The following is a 12646-nucleotide window of genomic DNA, read 5'->3' on the forward strand; positions in this document are numbered from 1 at the left end:
ATTTTTATACTTTAACCTATCATTTTTCCTCAGGTCCTAAGACGTAGTTCAACAACGAACACAAACCTTTTTGGTACTATAGTAGAGGAGATAGAATTTAAAAACGTAATTGCTACTTTTTTTATTCGTATAAAATCATTCTCTATTCCGTGTTTGTGTCATTAATATTAACAACTTGCTATGCCATGGATGTAAGGGGTGGGGAAACATTTAGTACACTGAAAAAAAAAGTATTCTAGATGTTTTATATACAAATTTGTTGGTTTGTTTATTAGTATTAATAAAAATAATCGTGACAAAACGAGAGATAAAAACAAAAATAACACAGTTTCCTAAAAAAGAAAATAAACGATATTGTTCCCTGCAACGAAAACCCCACCTGATACCCTGGCTATTAACGCTTGCATAAACACATCGCAGGGAGGATTTTCACACGACGGGCGGATTATTCCAGAAAATTAACCCCCAGCCGCCGCTAAATATAAGGGATGTCAACGGTATAACAAGCCATTTCTTTGTTCACAGCCGATGCACCGCCTGGATCAAGGGCTTAGGGGAGAAAGGAGGGAAATATCCAGGCTCGTGCAGCTATTCATCTCTAGGGCTCCTATCACATTCACACAACATTAGATCGATTCCACCGCCTCGCGGGCATGTGCAGTGATAAGACTGCAGCACCGTATCTTATCAGGAGGGTAACCCCATCCAGATGACCTTAGCGTGTCCAGCCGAGCAGAAGAACGGCCTCCTCTCCCCTAACCCGAGGGGAATTGATCAATTTTGATCTTCGGAGAGATTAATAAGAGAATGAATTTAACGAGTCGCTATTAGAATATTCAAATCACCTTGCAGTTGTTGAAAGTAATTTATTTTTTCTTGATAGCAATAACAGCAGTAGCTTACAAATTAGGTGCCACGGTATGCGTACGCCAGTGGTGCCAATAGATTGAAGTCAAAGCAAACAAGATTAACTTTTAAACCAACATCCTCCCAATTGTTGTAACAGGGAGGTACAGAAAAAGTGATGTTGATAATTGTTTCGACGTTGGCTCTGGAAACATCTAAAGCTGGATTATGAACCCGTTTTCCTACGACTCATAACATCCACCACAAACAGTGAAATGAAGCATGATTTGTTTTTATATAATTTAAATCAAGAAAAACAATAGTTTAAAACAAAAATACCATGGAGGTAAACAAGAAGAGTTCTAGATGGAGTTGTATTCAGGAAAAAGTGCCATTAGTAAAGATTGAGAGAAAAGACTTACACTTACATAAAATAAGATACATGAATGCAAAGCAAATGATAGGTAATAAAAACCTTTAAAAAATTAGATTTTGGAAAGTCCAAAACTTAAAAATATTTCCTCTTAATTATCAACTATTTACTCAATTGTTATACAAGATATGTTAATTAAATAAAAGAATTACAGAAACTTCACAAAATAAAAAAAATGAATACTTGATGATCCTCCTAGGCTTCTGAAAAGATGTAAAAAAATAAGTTCAGATCTCCTGTCCTAAAAATTTAATTGGAGTTCTACCAACGGGTGGATTATCCACAAGACAGTATCAGAATATTTTAATATAACTCGTATTATAAACATATTTACTGGTTTTATACTTAGTTAATACAAATGTGAACTTCAATGAATGAATAAAAACTTATTATGGGAGGATCTCAGGTAATGTTCTTTTGCAAACATTGAATTATATATCTCTCCAACAAGGAAAAATTTAAATTAAAAAAAAGTGAATCAGTTTGATATGTAAAATTTTAAATTAAAAAAAAAATTATAAGCGAATATTTTAATTTTTGATAGAAAACTTCAAAATTATTCACTAAAAATATTCTTTTGATTTATGATACTCTCTCCTCAAATGATGTAATTTATGTTCAAGACAATATAAAATAAAATTGTATGAATATATTCAGAAATTCGACGAAAAAATAATAAATAAATCTAGCATAATAAGGATGAAGAGGAGCTTCTAAATGTCGATACAATAATAGATGTAATTAAAAAGTTTTTAGTATAAAATTTATTTCTCATTCTCAGAATATGGTTTATACACGAAATAATGATATTACAAATAAATGGGAATTGAAGAAGAGTGTTAGAATGTTGATTGCAGAGTGAAGAAAACGGAATAAAATGAGTAACAGCACCGCAACTGTTAGGAAGATCCCGGAGAAAGGAGTGTAAATAATCATTATTGTTATGGTTATGGCCGAGGAGGAAGGGATGAAGCGGAGAGGCTTCAATTAAGGAAGGGAGGGGGCGGGTAACAGATGAAGGAGAGCTGTCTGCTCAAGGTTTCAGTAATTTGTGAACAAATCAGGCGGCAATTAGCCCGCCCGGGGAAACGTTTTGCGCGGGACAATTATCAAATTCCGGCGGGAAACCTTTCTTTATCGGAATTAACGGTCCTAATATAAAGGGCCATCAGTTAGTGCCCTCTTCCACTCCTCGTTATTCCGCTCTTAGCAAGCCCAGATCCGAAAGGAATTTATATGGGATTTACCTTTAGTAATATTTTCCCTTCGCCTTAGGGCCGTAAATCTGTCGGTAGGGTTTTCGCACCTGTTCCCGCCCGTCCTCTGGATTACAATGCGGGATAGGAGCTCCTCCACTGATTTATCTGGTTTAAAAGTTGACTCAGCAACATGTGTCCTCTTCAAGAGCATTCGGACAATAATGTTCCTTGTTTCATCTGTCGGGCATGTAGTTTTACATTCATAATAAATCGAGTTGTCTGAAAGCTTGAAATAAATTGGTTTCCTGAATTATTTTGATATTGAGAAAATGATAAAAAATATCCTACATACCTCTCATTAGGAGGGAAATTCTAAGCAATAACTGCTGATCCTAACATTTTTGGGTTTTGATATTAATATGACTATATTTTAAAAATTGTCACAAGTATTACCAAATAGGAAAAATATTTTTATTTTCACTAAAAGTTATAATCAACAATAGGACAAGCCAACATTTTGATGATAATTAGAATTTCGGACGAAATATTCTATTCTTGCGCTATATTTTGTGTTAATTTGTCTACTCAATGAAAAAATGTATTAAGAAAATATCTGAGTTGATTAAGGAATTGCGCACAATAGTCTTTGTTATTTTAATTATAATACATTTTATAAAATAAAACATTCCATATTAGGTTATATAGTTAAAAATATTTTTTTTTCTGTTTATATGATTTATTTATAAATATTCTAAAAATAGATAAAAGTTTGATTCCTTCCTGTAGTAGAAATCGCAATATTACATATCGCGGATTTAGTTTTATACTGTCACATGCGATTTTTTTTTTCAATTTATGTTGAATTGAATGTATTGTAAAGATAGTACAATACATTAGACTTATTTACTCTTCCAGAATCGTCCTACTGATAGCTTTTATGGAAACCTTTTACATTAATCGGCATAAATATTAACTGTCCAGCCCAAGAATCAGCTACCTGGTGAACAATGTAACATCATAATCATAATAAAAAAAATTAATAAATAATAAATAATTAAATACTGAATTCTGTAGTGGTTTCCGACATATCATGACACCCCTTCATCCATCGTACTCACTGTGGAACTAAATCTAACGTCAGATTTCCATAAAAAAAATATCATTAATATTTTAGTTATCATTTTATTTTTCAAAAATATAAAAGCTATATAACATGCTTCTAACCCTCTATTGGTAAATGCATTTGTAAAATAAGAAAATATAATAAAAAACAAGTCAGTTTTCAAATATATGTTAATATATCAGTAGAAGACCGAAAAATGTTATTTCTTACACGTTGTATACCTTACAGAAATCGGCATTGTTTTTCAACCAAAACATTTGCTTTTCATATGAAATCAAAAGAACTACCTAGAGAGAGCGTAAATAAGTCGACATTTTAAAATTTCTAGTGTTTAAGACATTTGACCTATTTCAACCACACTTTTTTAAGTATACTAAGTCTACCACCCTCCCTAGATATTCATTATAACTTTTAATCAATATTTATTTAATTACATAATCAAAGTATGCAATCATTTATTATAGCCAAAACTTTTTTTTATCGATTTCTAATTATAGAATAAATTCCAGACTAGTCAACAAAGATAAGATTTATTTTTTATTATTTATTTATATAGTATTTTAGGCTCAGAAAAGGAGGAATAAAACGAAGGATTCAAACATCTACATAAATATGAACTTTGTAGATATACTTAAACTGGAAGAACACAGCGAAATGAAGTGGAGAGAGGATGTAAAGTTGTTGGGATAAATGCATAACTGAGATAATAATCCATCTTCGGATACAACGATACAGAAATACTTCTTAATATTACACCAGATATAAAAAAAATTGATATTAATTATTGATATCTGCAACCCTTTAAGGATGATGACTAAGCGAAACTTTTTACTTTATATGATAAGCAATGCCATCAATTAATCACAGAATCGATAATAGGCATTCGTTTTTTCAAAAGAAAACGAGTCGAACTAAATGCTCTGCAGTATTAATTTTTCTATTTAATCTTGCAAAACTAATTAAGCATTAAAGGAAAATTTGTAGAAAATGTACTATTTTTGAATAATATCCGTTTAAAAGAATTAACAATTTATGATCCAGGCACATTGTCTATTCATTCTCTAAACGATTTGGCTCTATAAATATTCATAACCTGAAAGAAGTAATAATTCATAATACTATTTAGTCAATAGATGAATCTAATTTCGGATTAAATAAGGACTTTAGAAAATTAATAAACAAACCATAAAGCTAGAAAGCAATTGAAATACAACAGTGAAACGCTCAATAAACTAGGCGGGTCGACATTGAAAATTCTATGTCTCTAAAACCATTCTAAGCACAGATGTCTATTAGCACTCAAATTAAAGCTAGTTTAATGAACTATAAGGTAGTTTATGACCTTTTTCTGCGTAGGAAAAGTAGTTTTCGTAATATTTGCTAATATAAATTAATTTATATTGTTCGAACAAATTGACAAATTTATATTCATAAGCGAATATCATAAAAACTACTACCTTTATAAAGTTAAATGTCATAAACAACTTTATAGTAAGTTAAATTTCCTTTATTTAGAGTGCTGGCAGACATATTTTCGCCTTATGGGTCTTGAGGTATATTTATTGAAAAATCAAACATTTTATACGAACAATTAGAAATTAAAATTTAGTAAATTTATTTTGTCGAATATCATAAAAACTACTACTCCTACAAAGAAGAACGTTTTGAACTATTTTATAGTAAATTTAAATAGCTTTAATTTGAGTGCTATCAGACATACGTCTTACAGTGTCTAAAATAAATGTTTTTATAAATCAAAATTATTGTCTGAACAACTATAAATCAATTTATTTTGGCAAATATCAACAAAATTACTATTCCTACCAAGATAAAGGTCATAAACTACTTTATACATGAACCCAGCTTTAATTTGAGTTCTTATAGCCATTTATACGTAACATAGTTCCTGAGATATAGATTTCTCAAAATAAATTAACTAACCACTAATTTTTTAGTATATTTTTAAGAAATGTTGCTTTTTAACAAGCTATATCTCGAGAACTTTCGAACGTAAATAGGGTTCATATTTTATAAAATTTACTTTACTTAAAATGTTGTTGTATTATGTTTTCTAATGTTGTTAATAGTTTTTAAGGTATAGAGCTCCGAAGGAAGAATTAATTATTTTTAACGTTTTGTAACAGCCATAATAGTTTATTCCCCCTACTTACACTTGGCAGACTCATCAATTTTGAATAGCAATTACACATGGTTTTTATTAAAGTAACCAAAAATTTGGGTGAAATGGACTATTTTTCTCCCCGGCTGTTGTACTATTACTTTCCAGTTGTCTTGAGGTTCTTATATAACTGAGAGCTGCAGAATAAGATTTTTTCATTCTTTAGCGTTCCCTGTGATAGGTTTTGTTTTAAATCATTCTTTTTAAATGTGTAAAGTTTTAAGTAGTAATACTTTCCTTGAGCTGTCGAACCTTTTAATATTAGTTCAAAATAAAAAAAAGATAACTTCAAGAAAAATAATAATATTAATATCTATAAAAATGATATTATTATTATTAATGCATATCTATATATAATATATATTCTAGCATTTCTGAGGATCTTAACATACCTCTTTAGGACTAAAAAGGTTCAACAAATTTTCTTACGATTTAATTTTTAAACAGATTTTCATTTTCATTTAAAGTCACATACAACGACGTTTTTACTGAAAAAAAAAATTAAATAGACAAATTTATAGCATTCGGAGAAATTTGGAATATCATTAGTAAAAAATGTTACACGCTTTATTTTTTTTTTTTGTTTAATTTATTTAGAAAACTACATCAAATACTCTCCGTCCAGATGACATCTATCGGTCGGTGCCAAAATAAGATATAAAAATGATAGGCATAAATGAAATTTAATTATTACAATTTCGACTATAAGGGCTTTGTGGAGGCTAGTACAATTTATAAGCAGGATCAATACAATATGAACTGATCTCTAGTAATACAACAAATAATCCATTTAACAATTACTAAAATGAAAATAAAGTAAAAAAAATATTATTAAAAATAAAATAATAATAATAAAAATAACTGAAAGGACTAAATTTACAATTAGGGAATTAATATAATTATTAGAATAAAACAAGATGATACAGAATACGATAAAAATAAGGATCCAATAATATCTAAATAAATAATAATTAAGTAAACAGATAGCTTATTCTAATCGTGAATAATTATTATAATGAATAATTATATGGATTTAAGTAAAAATACAGGCAGATATGGTCATTTGGTGAATCAAAATCAGTTATTGGGAATTATAGAAGTAAAGTACCCAGTGAAAAATTTCTTTTATAGTTTTCTTTGTGGTTGATTTATTTATTAATTCTTCCGGTAACCGATTGAACAGATACGGTACCATATAGTTTGAAGTACGTTTACCAAATATATTTGTATAGGGTGGTTTGATAAATTATTTTTATTGTCTAACATTTCGTGGATATATTACTTATTTTCTAAAGAAATTACTATCCATCAGTTTGAAGATAATTCTGTAAAAGTAAAATAGTACCAAATTTTTTAAGATTTTCTGCTGTGTTACTGCAGTGTGTTATTGTTCTTAATGTTCAATAGATTTGCAAGTTTTGATAAATGACTAACAGCCCTGAAACCATTGCATTCGATCACATCTTAATATCGATTCAAATAATCCTTTGTACACCATTATTAAAGCTTCTCTGTTAAGTACAAATTGGACGTAATACATTGTATATGAGCATACTCTTAATATCTTTAAAACATTTATCCACAGTAACACCTAGATATTTTTATTTTTCAACAATATTTAATGTTTTACAGAAGCATATTTTAAGATTAGAATTTAACATTTACCAGAAGTGACGTATTGCTTGGTTTTAGAAGAAAGTGTTAATATAAAATGAACATAAACACAGAGCCTGATAAATTATGACTCAAAATTAAGTTCCCGCGTTGTGCAAGGACATTTAACTTTTTTCAAAAAGAACATTAAAAATCAAATAAGACGTTCTTAAAACCTTCTCAATATGTTTTGAAACTCAGTTATTTAGATGGAGCAATAGGGAACAACAATAATTTTTTAATAAATTATTATTTCACATTAGAAACCTTTTTTGCTCATTCTAATTCAATTTACCACAATAACGGGTTTAGAAAGACCTAACCGATTTTGTTAACTGTACACAAAGTTTTCTATAGTTGACCAAGGGTTAAAAAAGCATTCACGTGTAACACTTCAAACAAAACCTAAGATACAATAAGAAAGACAAACAATAAATACATGGACATTTAAACGAATTAGGGCTAGATATTCGAACACAAATGTGATGGACGAAGGTGAAAAAGAAAGTATAAATTTAATTTAATGAAAGTAAGAATTATTAAAAACTTTTAGCGAATAAACTATTAATTAATTAATGGCTGCTATTTTCAGTATTGCCTTATAACTTATTCACGTTAGCCAACAACGGAACATAACTGTCAACTACAGAAATATTTTCGAGTACTAGGCAAATGAAAAGGATAAAGTAATACTGCTCTTCATATATTCCCATTTTTTTTTTTGCAGTAGCTTTACTTGAACCATATATAGGGAAACAAGAAAATTCATTTGCTTAATGGAGCATAAGGGCTTTACAGTGCAATCTCGTTAGAAGGCATCGCTATTTCATTAGTTTTACTATAACATTTCGTCTGGGCGGTTATAAGAACACATTTCTTTTATATCTGTAGATATATTACCCCATAGCGCAAGAGATGATATAAATTAAAATAAAAACATAAAATTCTATTGAAAAGGACGATGTTAAACAGAGATAACTTAAAATCCGAGGGATTTCGCTGGAGGTGAACGTGAACAAAGGAATTCATCGATATATTGTAAAAAATTTACATATCGTGTGAATCTGGCTTTTATATATAGATCCTTTAAAAATGTAATTTGGACAAAGTCCAGAGTTTGAATCATCTTTAAAATTCCGCTTAATTCAAAGCAGAACTATATTAGATGAAACGACTACCTTTCATACGACTCTAAATTAATCCATTTTCATCACCCCTTAAACTATACCTGCTCTTTTTGTGCTACTCATGAAAGAAATGATTTATTAATAAATTGCATCATTGACCTAGTTTATCTTACTATAGTGGATTTGCAAAGGAGCGGAGTAGCTCAGTGAGTAAAGGACTGTTTGCCACTAACTCCCGGGCCAGAGTTTGAAACCGGCAGTAGCAGATGATTATCTATTCTGTTACTGTAGCCGTGAGTAAACACTATGAATTTGGGAGCCCTAAAAATCTGGCGTTTGAGCATAACCTTGAACAAAGCATCTTATATAACCTTTGTTTAAAAACAGTACTTTCATACAAAATACTGCAGCGTCCTACCCTCTAGTAGTCGTACAGATTTTAATTTTTAATTTAGCTGAATAACCACAGCTTTAATAATTAGTCTCACGTGTGTATTTTCTAACTCGCGATATTTCACTAAAGAGGTAAAACTTCATCCGTTGTTTGAAGACTAGTCTAATTGGGCAACACGGTGGAGAACATTAGTTAAGAGAACATATTCAGTAGTACTTTCCTGTATTTTTTTGTTAACCATATAAGTTTGTTTCAACTTCTCTTCAAATGGCTTGCGCGTAATTTGACATTCTGTTTGTTTGAAATAAATAACCACCACACATCTTTACTAAAATTAAAAATTGATTAACAAATATTAACAGATAAAACTACAAAAAAATTACTTCAGGAGATAAAAGGGAAAATATTTTTTCCACGTGGTAAACACATATCCGAAATTAAAATTAGTAATATATACGTATTATACACCGTTGGAAAGCAAAAGATCATAGAAAAAAATAATATATAACTTTATATAAGTAGTAGAAACTTATGAAAAAATTACGAAAAATCCATAAACGAAAAGAAAAGATATGTTCAAATTAATTTTAACCTGCTCGAATGTGAGTCAGAAAATGTGTTATTGTCAACATATTACCAATTTTTTTTTTTTTAATTTTCGCCTAGAGTATTTCGGTTGACTACCTCCTTAAATCATTTACAATATTTTCAATACTGACTCAATAACAATTTAGCAGAATTTAAATTTTAGAATACTGTTCTACTTTTTATTTCTGCTATAGTTTTGCAAAAGAAAAACTTTAAAGATTAGCTAAGAAAAATATTATTAAAAGTACTTTTTCGAAAATAATATCAAAATTGGAGATATTTAATATATCAACTGTTAGGCTCACTATAGAAATTAACACAGTGTATCTATAGAAATATCATCTCTAAAATAAGAGAGGATTAATCGACTTAAAGTGGTGTATTAAGTGAAAGTTTCGTGATACGGGCACAGAAAAAGAATTTTTAGAAACATTACAAAAGCTATTTTTATTAATTTATTTTTTAAATAATATTTTTTTCTATTCCTAGTGGCTTTAGTTAGTTTTGGTTCTAAGCCATGAAACCTTAGAGATGAAAACATCAATGTTTACCAGGAATTTGAAATATATAGAAAAAATATCATAAAAAAGTGGAATAAAAATATACATTCTATACAGAAAAAATTAAAATTTGATTTATACCAATATAATGTAAAAAATAATCCACATATATAAAAGGGAATGGTCGAATCTTTGTCAACAATAAACTTTTGAATTACTAGACCGATTTAAATTAAACATTAAATCAAACATTTGGGTTTAAAGATAATGAAATCCCAGATTCTCCAGTAGAAAAAAAAGTTATGAACAAAATTAAGCGTAAGGCTCGGAGTAAAGTAGGTCAGATTTTTTTTTTTTTAGAAAAAACAAAATAATATTCGCTTTTAGTGTCGTCCCAAGAACCAAATACCATTATTCGAGGAAATTCTAAATTTTTCGCCTCGATTTATTCGGATTTTTTTTCTTCAGGTGTCTATTTTTCATACAATTATACATAACTCCTCTGGATTTTACCCGATTTTTACGTTTATAGAACCATTGGAAAACTGAATGTCTGTTTTTTTAAGCCTACTTCGACAAAAATTAATAAAACAATATTATGTTATAAAAATTATATTTGATGTAATAAATATAACCCCTAATAAAGGCAAAGTATAGGTTTCAAAAAGGGGGAAATTTCACAAGTTTTATCTTATATCTCCGGTTATAATTCTCTTAATTAGTCCCGGTTTGTATCTTTTGGTGCACTGCCCTGTTTGGTGTAAATTGGTTAAGCTGAAATTGAAGTTATTTCCGTTTTTCAGATTTTTAAAAATAAATCAAAAGCAGATGGATATAGAGCGAAAAGTTTAGACTGAAAACTTTTATTTTCCGATTTTTCAAAAATTCGTATTTAAGAGTTTCTTAAGTTGCTAAAATCGAATATTAACTTTTTTTCACTACTAAAAAATCTTTTACCACACTTTCGTAGCTCGTCTCAATTTTTTCGATATTTTTAAATTTTTTACACACAGGGAGGGTTTTTAATCAAAAACACTTCGTATTTTATGTGGACTTACATTACATAATATATAGTAAAAATGCCTTAAATAATAAGAAAAATAACCTAAATCCGACCAGTATTAACGATGATATTGCGATGTTAGTTGTTATCAAATACGTAACCATAGTTACGGTCTTATCACATCATATATATAAAGGGATTGGTCAAATCATAGTCCACAATATACATTTGAATTACTGGACCTTAACTTGTAAACTTTTGAATTTATAAGGGAGAACTATGGGTTTCAAATAAAAGAAATATTTTCAAATGTTCTATTTTAATCCTTCTTTCGTGAGATGCTAAAAACCAATGTCATCGCAAATAGTGGATCAATTTATGTTACCAAATTACAATAATACAGTATACGTAGATTTGTAAATTAACTAAATACATAAATTTATAACCAACTATCAATTGTGTTCATTAATTCTATACTCAAATATAGCAATAGCGACGCATTGCTGGGTCAGCTAGTAATGAGTAAAATACAGTATCACAATATGTTATAAAAAAATATTAAGTATTTGAAAGAATATAGATTTTAGTAAAAGAAGTATTTCTAGAGTGAAAAGTGGTAAAAAGCTAGTAAGCTGATTAATGGGAAGGCGGACTTGAAAGAAGAATACCCCATTCCCCTCCACCGCCCCACTCCCGCCTCCCTCTATTGTTGTCGAGCTAACTTTTCTGTTTCCTATTTAATCCTATGATTAAGTGCTTCTTAAGATCCGAAGAAAATACCCCATTTTCTTTTATTTTCTCTCTCGTAGAAGGAAATTCTCAACATTAAAACATTGGGGACAGAGTCAGAATCAAGCAAAATTGGACACCAAAGAGAAAGAAACCAATCCACACAGAAACCGAACTGAGGAAACTAGATTTAGATTTAAACTAAAATTTTACTAAAAAATGTACAAACGAAACTATACATGAAGTACATTAAATATATAGGTTAATAATACTATCATCAAAATTAATTCCCAATAAGTGTGTAAAATGTGTAATAGAAAAAATAATGAAAAACTTTATTATAAATTTTTTAAATGTCCACTATATAATAATCTGAAGAAAAGGATTTTCCACAGTACGAAAAACAGTAATGTGACTGACAAATGGAAACTACAGACGATTGATGATATCAGGAAGATTTATCATTTATAGGTTAATTGCCTGGCTAAGTGGATTCAAATATATAGCTATCATTTAGTAATCTAATAATTTAATAATTTCCATAAAATGACTAAACCTTTATATTTATTTAACTTTCAGTAGTTTTATTAATTATAATTAAATATTTATAATACAACTTATAAATATAGTTAGTTATATTTGATTGTAAAAGGAAACTGTAGGGAAAAAGAAGTTGTTTTCTTTATATCTTATTATACTATGTAATTATATGTCACTTATATACGTCCGATTACGGATTGATAAGTATGCTGTGTGATATAGCAACCTGATGTATTTAGGCAGCATAGATGAATAAAGTATTTCTCTCTTTCTCTCTCTCTCTCTCTCTCTCTCTCTCTCTCTCTCTCTCTCTCTCTCTCTCTCTCTCTCTC

General features: G+C 29.2%; 1 protein-coding gene across 1 annotated transcript in view; it reads right to left on the bottom strand.

Annotated features, from left to right (window-relative positions):
* nrm (neuromusculin) overlaps positions 1 to 12646 on the bottom strand; it is a gene marked incomplete at its 5' end in the record, with an annotated part of 472198 nt that overhangs the window by 300394 nt on the left and 159158 nt on the right.

The sequence above is a fragment of the Halyomorpha halys genome, unplaced genomic scaffold, assembly GCF_000696795.3.
Source record: "Halyomorpha halys isolate HHAL.00 unplaced genomic scaffold, Hhal_1.1 Scaffold48.1, whole genome shotgun sequence".
In the NCBI taxonomy this organism is placed as follows: Eukaryota; Metazoa; Arthropoda; class Insecta; order Hemiptera; family Pentatomidae; genus Halyomorpha; species Halyomorpha halys.